The 15011-nt window shown below is 35.9% G+C and overlaps 1 protein-coding gene across 13 annotated transcripts in view; it reads right to left on the reverse strand.

Annotated features, from left to right (window-relative positions):
* LOC123547155 (Kv channel-interacting protein 4-like) overlaps positions 1–15011 on the reverse strand; it is a 548972-nt gene that overhangs the window by 147562 nt on the left and 386399 nt on the right. The window lies entirely within an intron of this gene.

Raw genomic sequence — 15011 nt, forward strand, 5'->3', positions numbered from 1 at the left:
ACTGAAAATTTACTGACTGAATAGCGAACAGTTCAGACCATGATCAGCCTGCACGGATCTTGGTCTGTACTGGTCGCAAAGGCAGAATAACTCGCCGCTAGCTGGCTAAAGTTTAAATATTTAAGTATTTAGAAGTTTTTGCATAAAAACGCTAGTTCACAGAACTTCTACACTTTTGCCGTTATGTCCTGTGTTACTGAGCGAGTATACGGCAAAACCAGACTTAAACGTTGCTTCTTTTGAAAACTGTTTAAAAATCAGTAGAACCTATCAGCGTCATTCAATTCAGGATGAATAACGTTGCCTATTGCAAATATTTACTGTTTATATTAATCAGACAGACGCTCATACGTGTCATCTGTTTTCAAAAATATAGTTGCTATCACAATGCATACTATGTAGACCTTTTTGTCAAACAAATTGCAAAACAATTCAATATTCTTAATTAACCATATTGATTTCTCTACATTAAGATGCCGCACTGGGACATCTTTTTTCTTTCAGTTAGTTGATTCTGGTCTGTTGCACTATAATTTGAATTTAGAGCAAACTGTCCAGCCACTTATCATTTCAGTTTTATCAATCAACCAGTGCACCTTTGAATTTATTCTCGGATACACACTTCACAATCAACGATAAAGTAACTTAGTCAAAGTAAGGAATAGCTTAACAACAAGTTCTCAAGGTTGCTATGCCGAGTACAGTAAATAAGGACTCGTGTAATACTCAGTCTGGTAATCAAAGTTAATCCCAGCTATATTTTCCATGAGAAGAATAATCCCAACGGGCTGAATCTGTCAGTAGATATTCACTCTTTTTTTCTCTTCAGTATTTCTTGTTTACTTTTATTAGATATTACCTCTTGAGACTTATAATTCCGGCTGTTAACCCTTACACTACTAAAATTCTTTAACGAACGTGTCCATTTTCAGTACCATTAACTGTTAAAAGGGGTGCTTACCAAATGATACTGACTAAACGGCACGGATGTGCAAGCTGAGCATGATCTACACCGGTCGCAAAGGCTCTAGCATGATAAGGGCTAACTTCAAAAGGATATGCGTCTTAATTTAACGCAAATGCTAGGAGGTATCTGCCTGTGCTAACACGAAATGTATAAATACGGCAGAACAATCACTACTTATACAGTATTGTCGAGATATTGGCCTTAAATAATCGTCAAATGTCGCCGATGTTTATGACTGAATTAAAGCCAGTTGCGTCCTAAGAGTCGTTAATCACTAAGATATATCTGCAAAGGCACACAGTACAATGAAAATTTATTATAGTTCTGTCATCGATCTTCTGTTCACGAAGTGCGATACATGGTATTGTTAATGGCACTTATATGCTTCATTAAACACTGACTGCTATGGAAAGCGTTGAAACAGACTATAGTATGGAAGCCCTGGAGGGACAATTGATTTCCGTACTTCCCACTTCTGACTTCAAACTTTTGCACTTCTCACTTCCAACTTCTTGACTTCCTACTTCCTATTTCTAACTTCCACTCTTTCGACTTCTGACTTCCGCACTTCTGACTTCCAACTTCCCGACTTTCGACTTCCGACTTCTTGACTTCTTACTTCCGCGCTTCTAACTTTCGCACTTTTGACTTCTAACTTCCGCACTTCTGACTTCCAACTTCCTAATTTCTTACTTCCGTCTTCCAACTTCCACACTTCTTACTTCCGACTTCCATAAAAGGAGAGTTGGAAGTCAGAAGTGCGGAAGTTGGAAGTCGGAAGTCAGGAAGATAAAAGTCAGAAGTGTGGAAGTTAGAAGTCAGAAGTGTGGAAGTTAGAAGAGGGAAGTAAAAAGTCAAGAAGTCGGAAGTAAGAAGTGTGGAAGTTGGAAATCAGAAGTCGAAAGTCACGAAGTTAGAAGTTAGAAGGGTGGAAGTTAGAAGTCAGAAGTGCGGAAGTTAGAAGAGGGAAGTAAGAAGTCAACAAGAGCTGTCTCCGTAGGATGACACATGCCCCCGATGGCACTTTGAATGAATAGGTATGGCCGATGTTAGAGTTTAGGACCTTTGACCTACGGAGCTGGGTCTTGCGCGCGACACATCGTCTTACTGTGTCACACATTCATGCATAGTTATTTTAAAATCCATGCATGAATGACAAAGATATGGACCGGACATGCCCATCAATGCACTATCATGAAAAATGATCTTTAACGTCTAAGTGTGACCTTGACCTTTGCGTTACGGACCTGGGTCTTGCGTGTGACACGTCGCCTTATTGTGGTACACATTCATGCCAAGTTATTTGAAAATCCATCCACCGATGACAAAGATATGGACCGGACATGCCCATCAATGCACTATCCTTTAACGTCTAAGTGTGACCTTGACCTTTGAGCTACGGACCTGGGTCTTTGCGCACTGCACGTCGTCTTACTGTGGTACACATTCATGCCAAGTTATTTGAAAATCCATCTATCGATGACAAAGATATGGACCGGACATGCCCATCAATGCACTATCCTTTAACGTCTAAGTGTGACCTTGACCTTTGAGCTACGGACCTGGGTCTTTGCGCACTGCACGTCGGCTTACTGTGGTACACATTCATGCCAAGTTATTTGAAAATCCATCCATCGATGACAAAGATATGGACCGGACACGCCCATCAAAGCACTATCCTTTAACGTCTAAGTGTGACCTTGACCTTTGAGCTACGGACCTGGGTCTTGCGCACTGCACGTCGTCTTACTGTGGTATACATTCATGCCAAGTTATTTGAAAATCCATCCATCGATGACAAAGATATGGACCGGACACGAAAATTGCGGACAGACTGACAGAGCGACAGACGGTTCAAAAACTATATGCCTCCCTTCGGGGGCATAAAAAGTCGGAAGTAAGAAGTGTGGAAGTTGGAAATCAGAAGTCGAAAGTCAGGAAGTTGGAAGTTAGAAGTGCTGAAGACAGAAGTCAGAAGTGCGGAAGTTAGAAGAAGGAAGTAAAAAGTCAAGAAGTCGGAAGTTAGAAGTCAAAAGTGCGGAATTTAGAAGTAGGAAGTAGGAAGTCAAGAAGTTGGAAGTGAGAAGTGCAAAAGTTAGAAGTCAGAAGTGGGAAGTACGGCAATCAATTGTCCCTCCAGGGCTTCCATAGTATAGAGATGTTTGTACTGAAAAAGGAGGATATTAAACATATATAGAATCATTTAAGTGTTTTGTTTACTAAACGACCGCAATTTAAACACCATGACACGGATGGCGACGACAATCTTATTCACAAAGGGAGGGTACGTTCAATTCTATTGATAGTTAAGTTGTTTTAAAGAAATCAAAATATATTTTGAATAGATGTTAATGGACTTAAATAATTACAATGTCAGAATTTATACGTATGCTAAAAGTAACACCACTAGCTGATAACTGAGAAGAATAGTGAGCAAGATTTATCAAGAAAAAAGCACTTTTTTTACCTTTTATGTAATATCATATACATTTATATTTCTATATGTTTTATAAACCTGTAGTGATACAAACATGTTATTGTTGAATACACTGTGAAACAAAAAGCACTAGGCTCAATAATGTTTTATTTACAAGGCTGAAACACATAACACAGCTTGTAGTAAAGGTAGTTATCAGCACATGTACAATTCGGATTTACGTGACAGATAAGGTAGCAAATCACTTAGACTTTTCTCTGAATTACTTAAAATTAAACCCAAAACCACACTTTTGCAGGCCTGAATCATCAGAATGAATAAATACTTGTCCCATGATTGTATGTTTATGACTATGAGCAAATTAGAGCTTTTCTAGATACAGAAGGTTTTAAATTGCCGTCATATCTACTTAATGTTGATGGGGTTATACAAACAAACAAAGTGAAAACATTTTAAACGTCTTGATTATTATGTTAAATAAATCAAACTCTAGCTGTGGATGCACTTTTTTAAAAAGAAATGATAAAAAATTAAACTATAGTACCAGTTTTTGTAAAGTCACATTTGTTCTTTTAGCAACTGTGTACAGTGATACAAAAAGGCAAATGCTTAAAATTAAGACTGAACCACGCTTAGAGCTCTTTAGCATTATATAGCATTGAGCGATATACCTGCTTGTGATACAAAATGTATCATCGTAATCAATTATATTGATGTATGTTGCATACTATTTCGATCACTTAAAACGAAGTTATGAGGTTAGCCGTCTCTTGCATAATATAATAAGAACTTGGCGACAGTACAGAAATATTGACACAATTCGTCTTAAATTGAAGAAACATGAAAATGTAAAAGTATCTAAAGATAATACAAGCTTCAGGCACAAATATGTTACAGAAAATTGAAATTTGTATGTTTGTTACTTCATAATTTGATGTGGATAATCTTTAAAACTCGTATATCACTGCTAGTATAATTGACATACATCTTGTCGTCCCTACTTACCTCTTGTAGTAAAACACAATATTATCCATTCTATATGTTAGAGTTTAAGCATCGCGCTTGTATCCTCTCTAAGAAGGCCAATTCAACCATTTGCTCCTCCTTCTTCCCATCGTCAAAAGAACTACCGTTATACATGATTTGATTGACGAAAGATAAACACTCGAATAACTTTAAATAATATTCAGTAAGGACATTCGGCATAAGATATAACATCTATTTTTTACATTTGTAATGGGTGTTGCACCAAGTGTACACACGACTGTTTATTACCACCTTAAAAAGTTCATGATCATCGTTGTTGAGCGTCAATGTCATTTGAGATCAGCATATCATTTGAAGATCCTACGAGCTATTATCAACGAACGAAATAAGTTTTCCGGAAAACCATTTCTATAACAATTATCATGCTCCATAAACGTCATTCAATTTTAATATCAATTACGTTGTCCGTATTGTAAACACAACTACTGGCAGAAATGTCACGATAAAACACTCTTTTCTTTATGTTCCTCATACCGCTTTTCATTAAAATGCATAGATGGTGAGTAGATTTTCCGGTTTATAAAAAGTCAGAAAGAAAAGATAGAACCAAACAAAAAAACATTTATTAGAACGGGGTTTCCTCTAGAAAAAACCTTTGATATTATTGATTTTCTTGAGAGGGAACGAATTTCCATATCAAAGTCTGGTAACAAGTCAGTTTCTATTGATGAACAGCCATATCTCTAAATTAGCACCGAATTTGCACTTTGTTAACAAGATGAATAACAGCTAGTTCATGATAGCATTTACTTTAAAATCCAATCAAAATTAAAGAATTACACAATGCTTCATGATTGTAGCAACAGTAAGTACAAAATTTGCCAAAGACTATTCCCAATAATGTTTGTTCAAGTGGTTTAGAAAAATGATCAAAATTGCTTGACTCGCTGAACTTCTTTTGTTTCCTTCTCTATATTTTCGACGGATGGTGAAGATTTGAAGAAATATGAAATAGCATATCCCAAGGAACTTTGAAGTTCGATTAACAATGACCTGAAGGTTGGGAAGATGTTCTTTAAACATCTGTGAACGACGGACGGACAACGTGCCTCAAAAGATCCTAAAAGCTCGCCATGAAATTTTGCCCAGAAAACAGTCTCTTTTACCCTATACAAGACATTCAAAAGAAATGATATAATTATGTCTTTATTTAAAAAAGGCAAGGCAAATAGTACACATTATTGTCAAACAATTACTTGTGGTTTTGAGAGTTGACGGTCTTCATGTTTGAATGACGCTGAGAATCATGCAAATTTGAAACAGAAGTGTCATGTCTGGCCAACAAAAAATCTAAATACTTTAATTTATCACAATGACTCGATTTTGGTTTTCATGAAATTATCAAATGTATGAAAAGTATCCAGAAATGATTTTTCAGATGCTGGTCGAAGCAATACATACACAACTGTAAGACGTCTTTAATTATCTGAAGTAACCCGACCAATTTCACATAAAAAATGTCTGATAGATTATTCCGATATCATTCCCTGGGGGTTATTCTTTTTTACATGTTGTGATAACAAGGAATGCGACAAACAAGAGGGCCAAGATGGCCCTAGGTCGCTCACCTGAGAAACACACCATAACATTGTAAACATTCTTGACCTAGTGATTTTATGGAAACAAATATTCTGACCAATTTTCATTAAGATTGGACCACAAATGTGGTCTCTTAAGTGTGTACAAGTATTTTTCTTCAATTTGACCTAGTGAGCTAGTTTTTGAGCCAAGATGACCTCGATCGAAATTGAACTAAATTTGATCAAGGCAATCATGTCCTAGCGACCTAGTTTTTTAACCCAGATGACCCATATTCAAAGTTAACCTTCATTTCATCAAGGCTATCATTCTGACTAAATTTCATGAAGATCAATTGAAAAATACAGTCTCTATCGCATACACAAGTTTTTTCTTTGATTTGACCTAATGGCCTAGGTTTTGGCTACAGATAACCCATATTTGAACTGGACCTACATTTTATCAACGCAATCATTCTGACTAAATTTTTTGAACATCCGATGTAAAATGCAGCCCCTCTTGTATACATAAGGTTTTTCTTTGATTTGACCTAGTGACCTAGCTTCTTACCCCAGATGACCCATTTTCAAACTTGGCCTAGATTTTATCATGGTAATTATTCTGACAAAATTTTATGAAGATCAATTGAAAAATTCAGCCCCTACCGCATACACAAGGGTTTTCTTTGATTTGACCTAGTGACCTAGTTTTTTACCCCAGATGACCCATTTTTGAACTTGGCCTAGATTTTATCAAGGTAATCATTCTGACCAAAATTCATGAAGATCAGTTGAAAAAAAGCAGTCTGTATCGCATACATAAGGGGTTTCTTTGATTTGACCCAGTGACCTATTTTTTGAGCCCATATAACCCATTTTTTAACTTGGTCTAGATTTCACCAAGATAATTATTCTGACAAAATTTCATGAAGATCAGTTGAAAAATACAGCCTCTATCGCATACACAAGCTAAATGTTGACAGACGACAGACGACGGACGCCGGACATCGATCGATCACAATAACTCACCTGAGCATCGCTCATGTGAGCTAAAAAGGAAAATAAGTAATATCTAAGATAAAATGGAAGATTACCGACGTTCAGCAAAATTTTGAAGAAAGTCATGGTGTATACTCTTTGTCAAAAGATGCCCGGAATCCATGTGTCAGAACACAAGCGTTTGATCGATCGTTGTCCCGTTAATGGAACGGTCTTAAATTAAACTAAACAATGCCATTATGTAGAAAGATCAATTGATCATTTATCTACCAGTTCCATGACGTTAATTTTGTTCAATATTTACCGTTAATTCTTTTCTTCTCTTTAAATATCTCGAGCATACTTCATCTTTTATTGATATCTCCGAGATATTAATATACTGTTCCGGGTTTTAATGGTACAATGTAATTGACAATGCATTTCCTGCAATAAATGCAATGCTATATTCGTCATTCAATCTATGATGTCATAAACATTGCCCGTATTGTCAACATAACTACTTGAGTTTTACTTGATATAAGTCTTCCTAATTTTCTAGGCGTGCATGACATAAAATTGCATAGATGCTGAGTCTGAAACAATGGCCGGGATCATTCACCAAACTTAATTATCACGGGTATCTATATTGATTTTCTTATATTAAAAGACGCCTTGGGACATCCTTGACATTTCATGTGGTAACAAACTCTGATAGTTTCCAAGTCTATAACAAACTGTCCAGGAACTTGTCATTTCCTGTTTATCAACGGTCGTCTCAATGAATTATCACCAATTTACACTTCATTGACAACACCTAGTTCCTGTTAGTATCTCCTTTAAAGCCTCAATACACATCTAAAATGTTTGGCTATGATGTCAGATGAAAGCAAATTAATTGCATAATCAAATAACGGTCTAAATTAAAACCATTCCTATCAAGTTGTCCCAGGATAATTATCCTGATAAATTGAATCGCTGGTGAATCGCTGGAAAACATTATTTGTTTTCATTTCCATGTATAAAAGCACTTCTCAAGATTCAGATTTCGTTTTCCTTAGACAGGCTGCCGCTCAATTGAACAGCATTCGTACGGGACATTAGCCTATCGAGCGATTCCATAAGACAACAAGAGCAAAGCAATTAATAACAAATAATAACTAAATGTTCTAATCATTAAACAGAAAAAATGCCTGCTACTATCGCCCAAGTTCGTTCTGATAATGAGTTTAATAATGGCTGAAATGTCTTAGATAGTGACTGATCGCTTAAGACTAATCGATTATCTTTGCAAAGGTACCGTATACTATACTCAGATGATGTTTGTCACCGATGACTTATCTCCTACTGTTCATACTAAATACGCCTGTAACAAGATAATTGTGACATGGTATAATTGATAAGCGGCAAATGCTTCTGAAAACTTGGATCAATTGCAATTAGAAGGTTCCGGGCACGTTCGTCAAACTTAAACATGACTCCAATCCGTCAAGATCAGACATGGAGTTTTTAGTGTACTAAGTGCCTGAAACTCGTTGTAAGCCTGTTTCTCTTACCTAATCTGATGTCCATTATAAAGTTTCTTTTCAATGTTAGCGGGGTTGTATTTATTCATTTATTATCCAAAGTTGGTCAACAAAAGGACACTCTTAATTACGCATACTACCCTCAAACAGGGATATTTTTGTCAAACCCTGGTTACTAATATTATCAGTTAAACCTGGAAAAATAAAACACAAGTTCTACTCTCCGAAAAGTACTAGTATGCTTTTTACATAATAAAATTTCTAAGATATTAGATATACCGTTGACTGAGTAAAATGCAAAATGTAATTCTATACTAAGTAAGCGTTTCGTGGAGAACTATGTAATCACATTTCAACACATATGTAAACTACGACAGAACAATGCAGTGCATACTTTATGAGAATAATTTCGCAATGTTTGCGTGACTGACTGATGAAAGAACTTTCAATTATAAAAACACTGAAAATACTGCCGCCATATCTGGGCAAAAGAGATGAAAGTGATTCTATATAACATTATAGAAGGAATAAAATCCAACCAGAACTAGACTTTTCAAAGAATACGACCTCAGGTCGTTAAATATACGGAATAAACTTAATGTTCACTTTAATGCATTTCATCGACGTCTATTACCAGCTGCCGTAAAATGGCAAAAAGAAAGTCTGATTAAATCAGTCAAATGGAGATGCAGAACACCTGGGATCTTCCTCCGCCATTAAAAGCTTAAAGTTCACCAAATGATCTGAATTGTGTCTTTGAAAGTAATATGCCGGGATAATATGCTTAGGTGGCGATCAAGAGGGATACACAGAAAAAAGGCAAACAAATAAACAAAAAGATACTTATAATTTTCCTTGAATATTGCATCTGATAAAAGTGAACGCACGTGTTAATATTATTGTTATTCAAAACTGAATTGGCATCAAATGTACAGAAAATTATGCAGAAGGAGAAATATCCCATTTATCTTCACATTTCGTGACCATAGTTTTGCTGAACACAGACTAGTAATACTATTGATTCCTAAAAACGGTATTCAAATTAGCCAGATATCTTGTACATATTTATGTTTTGTTGGTATAATTTGTATTATCTGATACATATTTGGTACGTGCATTGATGAATATTTTATCAGATTATCGCTTTGTCTTTCAGAAGTCAGGGTAAGACAAAATATATTGACGTTACAACATATTGTTTCCCATGTTAACCGATTCCAGACTGGGACAGTTATAGTAACTTCCTGAAGTTGGAGTCTGAAAATTTAACTTGTACGAAGCACTAAGTGAACACAGAGTGTAAATGATCAGATGTTAAAGTTTCGTACAAATCCATTACTTTTCAAAACAAATCAGATTAACCACTTCAAGCTAACTTGTCCTATTTACATATTGGAAATATTAAATAAAAATTCTGCCGAGGAGCCGGGCATCATTAAGTAATATTATGTACATGTAGATTCTTACAGAATGCTAACAGGATCCTAAATGTGTCATCATAATGCGAGTCTAGTTATGATCTGGAACCAACAACCGCCTGAATATTAGCACGGCACAGGTATATCCTTTAATACAGGGTGAATTTTATAATGCTTTACGTAAGAAACGTAAGGAATTTCTTAATAATACGTCCTGTTAACTGATATTCATTGAAAACGAATCCTAACCTTTTGAGCATAAGTTATCGATTGGTGTGACGGGCGGTGTCAAAATAACGCCAGGCAAAGTAATTTCAGCTGAATGCTTAAGAATTTTAGTCGATCTTTTTGTTAAAAGTTCCTGAAGTAACGCGAAGATCCGCAATAAATGCAATTTTCAGTTGTATTGATGACCCTCCTTCTTTATCAAGAATAAATTTGTGCTCTTTTTTTTTCATTTCCGTTTAAAAAGATTCTTCGGTTTGTACATACTCACAGATTTTGCTGATATGGTGCAATTATGATTTATCAGGCAAATCGAAAGGCAGCACGGGATTTCTGAACGGTGAATGATTAATCCAGTTTATATGGTGGCTGATTTCTGCCATTTCGCGTTTTCGCCCCGCGACCCCGCCAAGCGAAATCACGAGAATTAACAAGTTAAAATGGCGGGGACGTGGGGCGAAAACTCTCTATTTAGCGGGGGCGCGGAGCGAATACACGATAATTAGCGGGGTCGCGAGGCGAGAGTTAGTAACTGGTATGTCGGGGGGCGTGGCGAAAACACGATAATTAGCGCTGCTTAAACGCCGAGTTTCGCACCGCACCCCCGACATTCCAGTTCCTAAATCTCGCCCCTCGACACCGCTAATTATCGTGTTTTCGCTTCGCGCCCCTCCTAAATAGCGAGTTTTCGCCCCGCGACCCCACCGAGCCAAAACACGAAAATAAACAAGATAAAATGGCGGGGCGCCAGGCGAAAACTCGCTATTTAGCGGGGGCGCGAAGCGAAAACACGATAATTAGCGGGGGACGCGGGGCGAGATTTAGTAACTGGAAGTCGTGGCGCGGTGCGAAAACTCGACGTTTAAGCAGCGCTAATTATCGTGTTTTCGTCTCGCGCCCCCGACATACCAGTTACTAAATCTCGCCCCGCGACCCCGCTAAACAGCGAGTTTTCGCTCCGCGCGCACGCTAAATAGCGAGTTTTCGCCCCGCGCCCCCGCCAGTTTAACTTGTTAATTCTCGTGTTTTCGCTCGGCGGGGTCGCGGGGCGAAAACGCGAAATGGCAGAAATCAGCCACCATAAGTTTACCTGATTGGCGTTACTCAGACAAAGCAGCTCGGAAAGTCAACTTGAGCTCAGCATACACATACACTGTTATGGTTCTGGGTTTAAACCAAGGTTTTCGTAGATCTGCTTCTAACAATGAATCTGAGCTTTAAAAGGTGACCAATTGTGTGCTCTGTATAAATATTAAAAATACAACTTGTGTTAACTACTGTCAACTACATAAATTATGCCATTTAAATATCGTTCAGTGACACTTTTAACTACTCCTAATTATATATATTATATATTTTCGCCGTTAGAATAAACGGTGTCAACTTATATCTACAAATACCAGCTAATTAAGTCCACCTTCTGCTCATCTTACAAAAATAAAAGTAAAACCTAAAAACTAACGGGAAAGTCAACTCAAGTTTAAAAACTGATTAAAGTTTAAACCCTGTTTTAGCAACGAGTAAGCGTCCTTTAGTTCTAAGTTTTGTATATCAATATTTCATACAATTAATTAAACAGTGAATTTATTTAAATAATTTTACAAATCATATACAAAGCTCACAATTTTATTGAAACGCCTGTGTTATAGGTAATATCACTTCTAGCACGCTGGCAGCCGTTTAACAGAAAGCTTTAATTACCCGGAGCAAACTATGTTTGCTGTATACCCCAGTAAACACAGTTCAGACAGATTAATACCGGTAAATTACACTGTTTCCGTGTGGCAAAATAAAAACATGAAAAAAAAACAAAAACAAAAAACGAAACACTTGTTCTCGATATTGTACGAAATATCATATTGCAGAAGAGTTATCCTTAACTTCTTAATACACCATTCTCATGATGTGAAGGCTATGTGTTATTAAAGAAAAGAGGTAATGGCGAAATATGCAGCTGAAAAAAAGCTTTGAAGTTCGTTATTACATAGGCTACAGGTTTAGATTATGAACAAATTGATGGCATACTGTATATAAAGGTTACTTTATTGGTGTGAGTGCACAGGTAGTGTTTATTTTTACAAAGCTACTTGGTGATACAAAAATGAAATTATCATTCCAAATTTATCTTTCAAAGTAGCTAGGTTGTCTTTTTCCAAAATAAGCATGTTTGGCAAATCAGTTTAATACCACAGTCATATATGCCATTCGAGGTATTAATACTGCAATTTATATTCTAATTATGACATAAAGGATAACCCAAGTGAACTGGACAGGATCGAAAATATAATGAATGCATAATATAAGAAGAGGATATTTACAAAACATACATTTTTGATGGGAGTCGTTGTCTAGAAATAGCTTGCTTTTGATTCGATAGTTAATGTACGTTTTCATTTGTATTAATTAGCGGTATTTTCTTTTTTGTTTTGTTTTAGATATATCTTGGGCGACTCTACCATTGACAAAACATAACATTTTACTTTGAACTACATATTTCAAATATTTTAAACAAATTGTCTGCGTAAAGTTATTAGTGTCAAATTGTCTGCAAGAAATAGCCTGCAGGAAATTATGTTTTATAATAGTCTATTCTAGTAAAATAAAAGATATGAAAATATATATCATCTCTTGTTATGTTTTGGATAAACTGAAGAATCGAAAGTTTAAAAGTCATTAGGGTAATAAAATCATCTTGTCAGTCTATGTACCTCTTTGTCCAAAATTAGTTTGAAACCCTTTCTACTGTATAAATAACTGAGAGTTAACATCTTCGTTGATAATCTGATTTTGAGTATTGCTTCTATAACACACATAAGCCAATGTCATAAATTATGCAACAAAGCAATAACGTTTAAATATCTTCGGTTTCTTTTAAGATCATTGTCACCGTTTTGTGCAGTCCAGCCTCTTATGCCAACAGGTTTCACCTAGGAAGACCACAGACTCTTCAGAAGTAACGGCGTTTTTCCACTACGCCTACTGCATACCTTCATATAGACCTTCTTGGAACATGCCCTTTGTATTTGTAAAGTTTCCAGCTGTTTAACCTTGCATTTTCGTTACTTCGTTCCCAAAATGTTAAAATTTAAACGCTTTACAGTTCTGAAAGAAATTTCCAGTGATGCTACATCTTTCTGCATGTAGGTGGGTTAAATTTTGAGACCATACGAGCGACGAACTTAGTATCCGCAGGTGGTCCCGATGTAGGACATTTTCGCACTGCAGGTCGTTTCGGGAACTTTCGCAGGTGGTCCCGATGTAGGACATTTTCGCACTGCAGGTCGTTTTCGGGAACTTTCATGCATTCCACAAACGCTACCATTTATTGTGCTGTAACCAAATTTCCTAAATAATGTTCCATAAAGCCCAAAGGAATAATATATCAAAACCCTAATCAAGACGTCCTCGACTTTGTCATTTATTTTCGCGCGTAAATTTTGATTTTTTTCCGAAACAAAATAAATATATCAATAAGATATTGTAATGAAAAAACACAGTGCTATGCAAAATTTTCAAAATCAGCATGCGTCTCACAGACATTTATATTTTATACTGGTCATACGTTGAACACCTCAAATACAGCATACCTGGCTTCTTACCCTTACCTTTAAAGTTTCTTTAATGGATCTTTAATAGATCAAGTTCATTAAGCGATTTTGTATTAGCTAAATATATCTCACCCTGGTCACAGCAGAAACAATAACAGCAATACCACAAATATTAGTGATCACTGCATTAAAAAATAAAACATTATTGTGAAAACAGACGTCTTAAAAACAGTTCTATTTCTGTTAAGAAAAATTCTCACATGACTTAAGAACAAAACTGTATAACTTATGAAAAGACAATAGCACTTGAATGTAATAACTATCTCAAGTAATTTCTTAGGTAAAATGGAAAGTTTGCCTAATGCAAACGTAAATACGAACACACTACATGCTATGAGGATACATTTCATTGTCGAATTATACAATTACTGTAGTAAACGAGCATGAAGCAAGCGGACTAGAGCTAAATCTGGTAGAACAATCAAAACATGTATCCGAATGGAATTTAAAGCTATATATCTATCAGTAGTGCGAGTGCTGAGAAATAAACACTGTATAACAAATTACACAATACAGGTACGCTAGACATTATACGTGGGGCTGGAAAATAAATCTAAAGAGCAAACATGCAGTGCTACCTCTAATTAAAAGTTAATTATTACTTATTTGCTATATATAGTCTAACGTCATTATAATTATCTTTCAGTTTACTAAATTACAACAAACGTAAGATTAAAAAAATGTTACAGACACAATAATTCATAACGATTCTACAAAAACCTGTATGATGTCGTACAGATGCATTGTACCATTAATACCTACTTCAAGTATAATTCTTATATGAGTTTTGTATCCTATTATGTGATTTGTTTGTTTATGTATATTTTTTTTCTAAAAGTGACAGCACTTTTGCATAATGTAACATGTTTTTTTGTAGTCTAACTAAGTGTTATTGCTCATAAATTTATACAGAATAAAATGTTATCTTAACGATCAATATCTTTGCTGTGCAATCTTTTAAAACTAGCATAATTATCAATGAATATATTTTTTTTTGCCAAAAAATATATTACGTAACTTTTCAGGTATGATTCAGGAAATTATGAAATTTCCTTTATAAATACGGTTATGTTCTGACGATATTTCGATTAAAATGACAGCCAATTTATTGTGTTCGATTCGAATTCTTTTTATTTTACAAGTGATTGTGATTTTGATAAAACAATGGTTACATAATAATAATTTGTTTGTAAGTTTCGTAATCTTTATATGAGCCGCGCCATGAGAAAACCAACGTAGTGGGTGTGCGACCAGCATGGATCCAGACCAGCCTGCGCATCCGCGCAGTCTG

The sequence above is a fragment of the Mercenaria mercenaria genome, chromosome 9, assembly GCF_021730395.1.
Source record: "Mercenaria mercenaria strain notata chromosome 9, MADL_Memer_1, whole genome shotgun sequence".
NCBI lineage: Eukaryota > Metazoa > Mollusca > Bivalvia > Venerida > Veneridae > Mercenaria > Mercenaria mercenaria.